General features: G+C 34.7%; 1 pseudogene; it reads right to left on the bottom strand.

Moving 5' to 3' along the window:
- Positions 1-2,197: 2,197 nt before the first annotated feature.
- Positions 2,198-5,543, bottom strand: LOC119535382 (annotated as a pseudogene).
- Positions 5,544-9,915: the final 4,372 nt, after the last annotated feature.

The raw sequence follows: 9,915 nt of genomic DNA on the forward strand, positions 1-9,915 counted from the left end.
ATGGGAGATTTTAGGCTGTATATATGTTATCAGAAGAAAAAAATTTAAAACCTTAGAAATATTTAACAAGCTTCTTAAATTGCTTTTGGAAAGTTATCATTTCTATGTCTATAAGTTATATTCTACAATTAAAATATGATTTTAAAAAGTGTACCATAATGTAAATTATGCACTGTAGTTAATAGCATAATTGTAATAATATTATTTAATCAAGTGTAATAAAACTACTACACTAATGCAATTTGTTATTAATAGGAAAAACTGTGTGCTTGAGATGGGGTTTATGGGGATTCTGTACTTTCTACTTGATTTTCCTGTAAATGTAAAACTTCTTTAATAAAAAAAATACAGAACTAACAGCTTTTAGTGTATTCACAGAGTTTTGTAACTATCACCACAATCCATTTTAGAACATTTTTTTCACTCTATACCCATTGGCAGTCACTTCCCATTTTAAGCCAATTTTGCCAGCCTGAGGCAACTGCAAAGCTACTCTCTGTCTCTACAGATTTACCTAATCTGGACATTTCATATAAATGCAACCATATAGTATGTGGTGTTTGACTTGCTTCTTTCATTTAGCATGATGTTTCCAAGATTCATCCATGTTGTATCATGTGTCAACACTTCATTAGTTTTTATTGTCATATTATACTCCATTCTTTGGATATGCAACATTTTACAAATTTATCGGTTGATAGACATTCTGTTGTTTCCAATTTGTGGTTAGAATGAATATTACTGCTATGAACATTTGGGTACAAGTTTTTGTATAGGCAAAGGTTTTCATTTCTCTTGAGTGTATATCTAGTAGTTGAATTACTGTGTCATAAGATAACTCTTTGCTTAACTTTTTGTGGAATTGCTAAACTGTTTTCCAAAATGCCTGCATTATTTTACATTCCCACCAGCAATGTATGAAGGTTCCAATTTCTCAACATCCTTTCCAACACATTATAATCTATCTTTCAAATTTTAACCATCCTAGTGGCTTTGAAGTGGCAATTTATTGTGGTTTTAATTTGCATTTTCCTAATGGCCAATGAAGTTGAGTTTTTTTTCATGTGATGTATAATTTCTTTGGAGAAATTTCTATTTAAATCCTTTGCCCATTTTCAAATTGGGTTATTCATCTTTCTATAGTGATCAGCAGATCTCTTTATATATTCTAAATATATGTCCCTTATCATATATATGATTTACAATATATTCTTCCATTCTTGCTGTTGTCTTTTCATTTTCTGGATGTGTCCTTTGAAGCAAAAATATTTTTAATTTTGACAAAGCTAATTTTATAACTTATGTTTTTTTTCTTTTGTCACTTGTGCTTTTGGTGTTATATCTAAGAAGGCTTTGGTTAACCCCAGGAAATGAATATTTACTCCATTATTTTCTTCCAATAATTTTATAGTTTTAGTTCTTACATTTAGGTCTATGACCCATTTTGACATAATTTTTGTGTGTGGTGTGAGGATGTGTCCACCTTCATTCCTTTGCATACTGAACCAGCGCCATTTGTTTAAAAAATCTATTCATTCCCCCATTGAATTGTGTAACATTCTTGTCAAAAATCAGTTTACTGTGAATGTAAAAGTTTATTTCTGGATTCTCAATTCTATTTCATTGATTTACATGCCCATTCTCATACCAGTATCACACTGGGTCACTGTAAATTTGTAATAAGTTTTGAAACTGGGAGTGTGAGTCCACCAACTTTACTATTATTTTTCTATATTGTTTCAGCTTTTCTGGATCTCTTGAACTTTCACATGAATTTTAGGATCAGTTGTCAATTTCTGCAAAAAAGCCAGCTGGGATTTTGATAAGGATTGCAATCTGGAGAATATTACCATCTTAGCAGTATTAAGTCCTCTAACCCATGAACGTGGATGTTTTTCCATTTTCTTAAGTCTTTAATTTCTTTCAACAGTTCAACAATGTATTGTAGTTTTCAGATGATAAATTTTGCACTTCTTTTGTTAAATTTACTCATAAGTATTTTATTCTTTTTAATACTATTGTGAATGAAATTTTTTTAAATTTTATTTTTGAATGCTGGTATTAAAAAACACAATTGATTTTATATATTGATCTTGTACCCTGCAACCTTGCTGCACTCTTCTTTTAATTCTAATAGTTTTCAGTGAATTTCTTAGGATTTCTATGTAAAAGATCATATTTCCAAATAGAGATAGTTTTATTTCTTCTTTTCTAATCTCGATGACTTCCAGGAAAGTTTAGAGGTGGAGAAACTTGGGCCGTAGCCCAAATCACACAACTAAAGATTAAATCAGTGATTGAAATTCTCATTGAATGAATTTTAGAAAGAGGCATCCAGCAAAGTTTATTTCAAGCTAAGTTGCTGGTTTGTTTGCCTAGAATTCCTTAAATTCCTTCCTGTTAGAAATAAGATTAATCCAAGAGTTTGAAATGAGGCTGAACATTCAGAGAAGGGTTAAAGAGATCAAATTCAAAGGTAAGGGACTCACAGAATATTGAATTAAGAAGACTATCACAAAAACTTTGTAGGTCTTCTAGCCAGACAGTTATACTAGATGGTTTCATAGAATCATGGCATGATGAAGAGCTGTAAATTTATGTGAGTATAGAAAGGCACTTAATTTTATAAAACGTTATCAAAACTAGGATGAAAAAATTATGCAAAGTCTCACTTTTTTTCTCTAGATATATCTCCTCAGAAGTAGTTTCAACAATGTTCACATGTTATAGTTTAAATGTAACCCATATGGCAACAGAGGAACCAAGACAACAGACAAGGAATCATAAAAACGACTCCAACTTCAATGGTCGAAGATATTTGTCATTTTCTGGCAAAACTTTCTAGTCTGTAACCACAACAGCCTATACATTTTTTTTCTTCCTGCCAATAACTTCCAGTCATTTCTCTTCACTTTTATCTTTGGAGGCAATATGGGACAAAATTTGAAGTTACACTACTGCAACAAGTCTTGCAAATTATCTTCGTATGGGTACTTATTGGCAGCTTTCTGCATGAAATGTGATTCACTCTAATCCAGGGTTTTAATAAGTCCATTTCATGGTTATAACATTTGCCTTTCATGAAACTGTGTATGTAGAAACGGATAAAACTTATCCAGAAGATAAATGTAGCAGTTTTGGGGAAATGTACAATTTCCACTTGCTGATAATTTTAATTTTCCAGGTTGACTTTCTCTTAAATCAGATAATTTTTAAATCTCATACAAATCATTGGATACCACTTAATTCTCAACTTTAAAAAATTGAACTTTAGGTAACATAAGTCTTTCTCTATCTCCTGTCTAAAGAAGAGTAGATGTGCTAGTAAACAAAGAAGAAAACACCTTATATTGGCATGAAAATTATCAAAGTGCTTTTCATACATTTTCTTGATCTTTATAACCGAACCAATTGGCATCAGTGGGCATTTATAAATTTTTCAAATTGTTAGACTCTAGACCGGCATTGTGTTTTCTTTTCTTTTTATTTTGTGTCTTTTTCACACAGTGAAACCTAATGTAGACAAAGGACTATAGTTAATAGTACAAGTATAAGAATGTTCTTTCATGAATGTTTACCAAATGTATGACACTAATATAAGTTGTTAATAATAGGAAGGTATATAGGAAAAAATAAACCTAATGTAAGCTATGGACAATAGTTAATAATACTATTATAATAATATTTCATTAACTGTAACAAATGTAACTACTGTTAAAAATAATATAATACAATTATAAAACAGTGCTATTCAACAATTATAACAACTGTTCCACGCCAATGCAAGTTGTTGTTGGTAAAGTGGGGTATGGAAATCCTGTATTTTATGCACAGATGTTTTGTAAACCCACAACTTCTGTAATAAAAAAAATTTTAAAAATTATACTTCAATGTTTCCCAAAATGCCTTGCAAAGCACAGACATCAATTAATTTTTTAACCAAGTAAAATTATTTATTCTTAGTATATAGAATATAATTTTAAGATTCCATATTATTTATTTTTCAAAGCATATCTATATCCAAGTCTTTGAAAGAGTACTTAGAGGGACAAAAGTAGTGAAAAGGAAAAAAAAAAGGAGGGAAAAGAATTCAGAAATTATTTGATTCCATTTTATTTAAAGCAGATTTTAAAAATAAAACAGTGAGTATGTCCATGGAAGTTTCTGGGAGGAAAACCATAACTTCCATCTTGTTGCAAAGACTAAAGTAGTCAAAGAAGTCAGGAAAAATACATGGTACATGCACCACAGACCAGTCCATTACATATTCTACAAAACCTGGACTGTTAAATATGTTTCTGAGCCCAGAGTTGATTTGTAATGGCCGTGAACACTTTTAAGGCAGCACAGTGTAGTTCAGGGAAGAGTTGACTACTGATGCCACAAGAGTTCCCACAGGTCCTGAGATAAAGAGGAAAACCAGAATTCAGTCATCCTCAGGAGATCATCAGCTTGCTGCTCAGATGGTAAATACAGAAGAGATGAAATTGCATCCAACACCAAATTTTTAGCTCTGTTGAGGCATTCTTTGTTTGATGCCCTTATTCTCATGAGCAAGTGCTCGAAGCAAGATCCTGTTTTCTGTAAAACCTGTTTTCCTTCAACCTTGGATCCTAGGATTCCAATCCTGTTCCCTGCTACACGAATCATGGTGGGGTCTTGACTTCCTGTCATTTCAAAGACCTTTTCCACCAAGACAGGCTAATGCTCACAGAGCTGTTGAGGACTATCCATGATAGCCAGCTTTCCAAAACCTTCACAAACCCTGGCCAATAGAAGCTAGAGAAATGGTCTGTATCTGCCCCAACAATTAGGTCAGAAATCTGGTCAATTATTCCTTCTTGTGCAAAGTATTGTCATCCATGATGAGCTTCTGCCAGTGAAGCGACCATTTCTATGCAGGTGGCCTGACCAGCACATCCTCACTAGTCAGCTCTCTGAGGAGCTGGTTTACCAATCTGCTGGTGGTACAGTAGCTTAAAGATTCTGGTGACACGGAAGAAATCGCTACAATTACATGTACTCTGTATTGAACAATGTCATTTGTTTTCATTACACTTTTCAAATCAATCCAGCAGATTGCTTTCAAATAAAGCCTGCTATCCAGTTTGAGTTAGTGAGATTCTTGATAGGGACTTGATGGCCACTTTAGCTACAGATAGATTCTCTCCACCAACACAGTAAACGATTTGTTTCAGTGACTCAGAATCTCAGTGACAGCATCAGAATTTTCAACAATTCTTCCAATCTGGGACAGAGTGAAGATTTTCACAGAATCATCCGGGTGAGTCAGTCCTGTCTGCAGATCAACTCTGAGGTTCCGGGCCACGTGAACTGGCTCCACAGCTTGGGGGAATCTCTCCAGAATGGATGCACATAAAGTAGTCTGTTGACGATGGTTCTCCTTGAGCAGAGAGAAAACCGGGCATGGCGCAGCTCACCCACTTGCTCGCGGAGCTGCACCGCCTGTAGCGCCGCCTTAAGCGCGCGCAGCTCCTCCAGCGGCTCTTCTCTCTCATCAGCGCCGCCGCGTGGGCTGCCATCCTGTCCCTTCCGCAAGGACTGGCAAGCCTCCTGAATAACTTCTTGAATTATTATACCATTTTACTAAGGATAGAGGTACTAATATGTTGGATGATTTCAAACCTCTTCTCACACAGATGTAGGACTCATCTTAGATACATCCATTCTACATTGAGTAGGTACTACTTCAGGCACTATGACTTACTAGTTTAGTTACCTAGTGCTTATTGTAAGAATGCAGCTGCTGAGAAAGTATGTATATATATTTACCAATAGCTGGCAGCCAGTGTGGCAGCTAACATCTAAGCTGTAGCTGGTCTGCATAAGGATTTCACAAAATGTTAACGTCAAATTTGATCACTCTATAATCATGATGAAACAAGGCAAAAACATCACAAAGGTAAACAACACAATGACCAAACATCTCCCTTTCCTGGCTGATATGAATGACTACTGCTTCTTTACCAGTGACAGCTCCAGCCTCACTTGATTCCTGCCACCTCCTAGATTAAAATTAATAAAATACCCACCTGCAAACTGCCCTTCTTCCTGATAGTACCCAGTCTCAAACAAACCATACTTCCTTAAACTTTTCCCCCAAATTGCCCAAATCTATAATAATCACTCCCTAAATTCCCCTTTCTTAGACATCTCATGCTTCATACTGTCCCTTACTGCAGAATGCTAATATACCTAAATATGTTTGACTACAGGTGTTTTCATGGTGGTTTTAGGCTAGGTCACTGGCTATGTGTATATAAATGAATGGCTAAAAACATCTGAAAAAACTTAATAAACCACAGTAATTTTCTGCCAAGCACATTGGAATCTAACCAGGATGGGGTTAATCCCTAAGATTTGAATGAAACAGAAAAGTAAATGAACCCTAAATAAGCTTTGAATTTTAATAAAATGAGCCTCCATTCCAAGAAAACATCACCCTTTACAGGCTGTAAAATCTTGGTGAAGCATAAGCAATTGTCAGTCGTTGCTGCTCTTGTGTTTTAGAAAGAGCTGCTACCAAAATGTTCAGTACCACGTAAACCCTGAGCAACCAGAGACTGCCCTGCAAACTTGTTCTTCACTTATCAGTCAGTTCTGTTAAAATTTTGCTCTCTAAGCCTAATGTTCCTGTTAACTTTAATCTTTTGGGCACACAATAAGAATATTAGGTTTCAGATTTTACTTACCACCCAGTGTTGTAGCCATTATGCTTTCTTTCAGACAGACTCCTTCTGCATTATTTGGGGACAACCCAGAACATCTGTCCAGTTTGCTGGGGGCCATGATTCCATTTCCAATTTTTCTCAGCCTCCTTCTGCTTCCAGTGGCCTTCACATCAAATTGGTTCATTATACTGACATCTAGTGGAAGAGACTTTCTACTCCCCAAATGCTCTATCGCCAGGTTCTACTTCATTAAGTCGTTCTCCACTCTGGATCAAACAAGTGTTTTGTGGGCAAAATGTTTGGTGAATTGAACTTCTGGACCCGATTCTCTGTTCTTTAAGCTCCTCACCAATCTTAGCTAGCTTTCTTCAACCTTCTGTAAGCCTTCAGATGATCAAAGCTGACATCACAAATATAGTACAGATTTATATGTCAGTAGTATATAGAACCACAGATAAATTTTAATTCCTTGATTAGTTTTAGTGGTTCAGATATTCCAACTGGGTTTTATGAATAGATGTAACCTGTTTTAGAGGGGAATCCAATACTTACATCAAAAATTAAAAAAATTAAATTACTCTAGGAGTGGGTTTTCTAATAGTGAAAATTACTGAAATATACTTTCAGCACAAATTTCATATTTGTGAGTGTATTTATGTTTGTAGCAAAGATTTAAAAAATATAACCTATTTTTTTTCTGAAAAACATGTCCAGATTCACCACACTAGTTAGAATTGAAGCATTTCTTGTGTAATGAATGTCTCCAAATCCTTCTAGTTAGTGACCCCAAGCAAATGCTGGAATTAAATAGCAAGTTCATAATTTTGTTTGGGAGGACTGTTTAAGGTTTCGATAACTTTACAGTGGCATCAACTTAGAATCCCACACTTTGCCTAAAGTGGCTCAACTTGCCTCAATTCACAAGTGATGAATGCTGATGAAGAGACAAACTGTTCTGATTTGAGTCAAATGTGAGCTGACATTCGAAAAGCTTTCCTAGTACAGCTAATGGAAGAGTTTTGACCAAATTATAACATCTCCCTAAATACTTTCTTATAATTATTGAAAATTTTACTCTGAAAGCATCAAGTGAGTGATGCAAAAGAGGACAATTAGAAACTTGTTTCACTGTTTCAAAATATGGACAAGAAAAAACCTGAAAACCCAGAACAAAGGAAATTAAAAAATTCCTTGCTGTGTATACAGCCTTCCTGAAAATAATTATTATACTAAGTCCTTTCTGCCTATTTTATTCTTGGAAGACCCCTCATCCAAGGGTTTCTTAGCTAACTAAAGGCATAATAACTATTTATGGTGGCTTTTTGTTTTTTGTTTTTGTTTTTTTTCCCCCTCCACTATATTCATCTGGCTAAATCCCAGTCCTGGTTAATTCAAGCCATCCACCTATTCTATGTCTGCACAAGGCAAATGGATATACCTGGGCAAGAACCAAACCATGGATCTAGGTATCGTTTTACTTTTCTGACCAATAACTTTATGTGGATAAAAGTGAATGCATAAATATTGCATTCACTTTCTACTTTCCTAGGAATACATTTTTACAAATTTCCTCTCTAATCAAATCTCCATCAAGTCAAGTCCTAATTCCTCTTACAAATCTCATGACCCATGCTTCCTATTTTTCTGAGAAATAAAAGCATTCAAAAGATAATTTCCACAGGTTCCAAACCACATTCACTATCCTTTCTGTAGCTTCAGCCAAAAATTTAGCCTTCCTTCATGTTATTCTTTTTTTTTAAAGTGGTAAATATTTCTTTATTAGAGAAGTTATGGGTTTACAGAAAAAGCATGCATAAAATACAGAGTTCCCATATACCATCCTATTATGAACACCTTGCATTAATGTAGCATATTTATTACAATTCATGAAAGGACATTTTTATAATTATAATATTAACTATAGTCCATCATTTATAATAGGGTTCACTATGTTGTATAGTCCTATGTTTGTATGTTTTAAAATTTTTATTCTGGTAACATATATACAACTTAATATTTTTCTTTTAAAGCACATTCACATGTATAATTAAGTGATGTTAATTACATGCATAATGTTGTGCTACCATCACCAGATGACAGCCATCTTTGATCTACACCATCATTTCCTATCTTACTCAATCTATGTCCTGTTAACCAGTGTGGTTAGTTTCTTTATAATTCTTAAATATTAGTGTACATAAAAATCACTTGGCAGATCCCCAGGTACCTCACTAGAGATCCTTCTATATTAGGTCTAGAGTGGACCCAAGGAATTTGCATTTTAATATGTATCCTAGGTAACTCTGATGTTGGTCCACAGACAAAACTAAACAAACACTGTGTATGCTCATAAATATGAAAAAGAGTTAGGCAAAAGAATTAGAATGTGTCATTTCATGATCAGGAATTCTCCAATTTTTGCAGTAAACAGTTGTTCTATTCAACAACTGGAACTCCATAGTTAATGGAAATCTGAAGGTTGAAAAAAGCAGCTATAATTTGTGAGAGAATAAAGGGGACCCTCATACCTTCTCTTCTAGATTCATTGGTAATTTGACTAGGGAGTCTTAGAGAGGTGTTATAGTGCAAAACAGTTTACTACTAGTAATAGTCACTGGCCTCTGATTAACTTGCTAGGACTGGCACAAAGGGCCATTAACCTTTTGAGTGAGCACTTTGCCAGCCACAGATCTTCTTTTCAAAACACTTTAGTCCATTAGTGTCTGCACAGCCAGATCCGAAATTGCAAGGACAGCAGCAATGATCCTGATCAGAAGTGACTGGAGTCACCAGATAGGAAACTAGAGGCATTAATAAATACCAATGATTAATCAAACTTGATATCCCCTAATTTGTTATTCCGGAATATTTTGAGGTATAAAGAGAAAAGAACAAAGACATTGAAGGCAAGTGAATTTAGGAGAAAATCATGGTTTTGTCTCTTACTAGCAGTCTGACCTCAGGTTATTCCAAAAGTCTCAATTGATCACTGTGAAAGGGGGATAGTTATGCCTACTGTGTAGGACTGTTTTCAGGATTAAAAGAATAAACTGAAAAATGCTTGGGGAAAAAGGCATGCATACCGATATGGGTTTTTGTTTCCTTGTCTCAATTTATTTTTTATGACCATGTTTTGAATCTCTGCTCTCAATTTCAGCTTGTGTGTCTAAATCTCCCTTTTTCCTCCATTCAAAAAATAAAATATTTACAGTTTTCATAAAGT

The sequence above is a fragment of the Choloepus didactylus genome, chromosome 5 (assembly GCF_015220235.1).
Source record: "Choloepus didactylus isolate mChoDid1 chromosome 5, mChoDid1.pri, whole genome shotgun sequence".
Taxonomy (NCBI): Eukaryota; Metazoa; Chordata; class Mammalia; order Pilosa; family Megalonychidae; genus Choloepus; species Choloepus didactylus.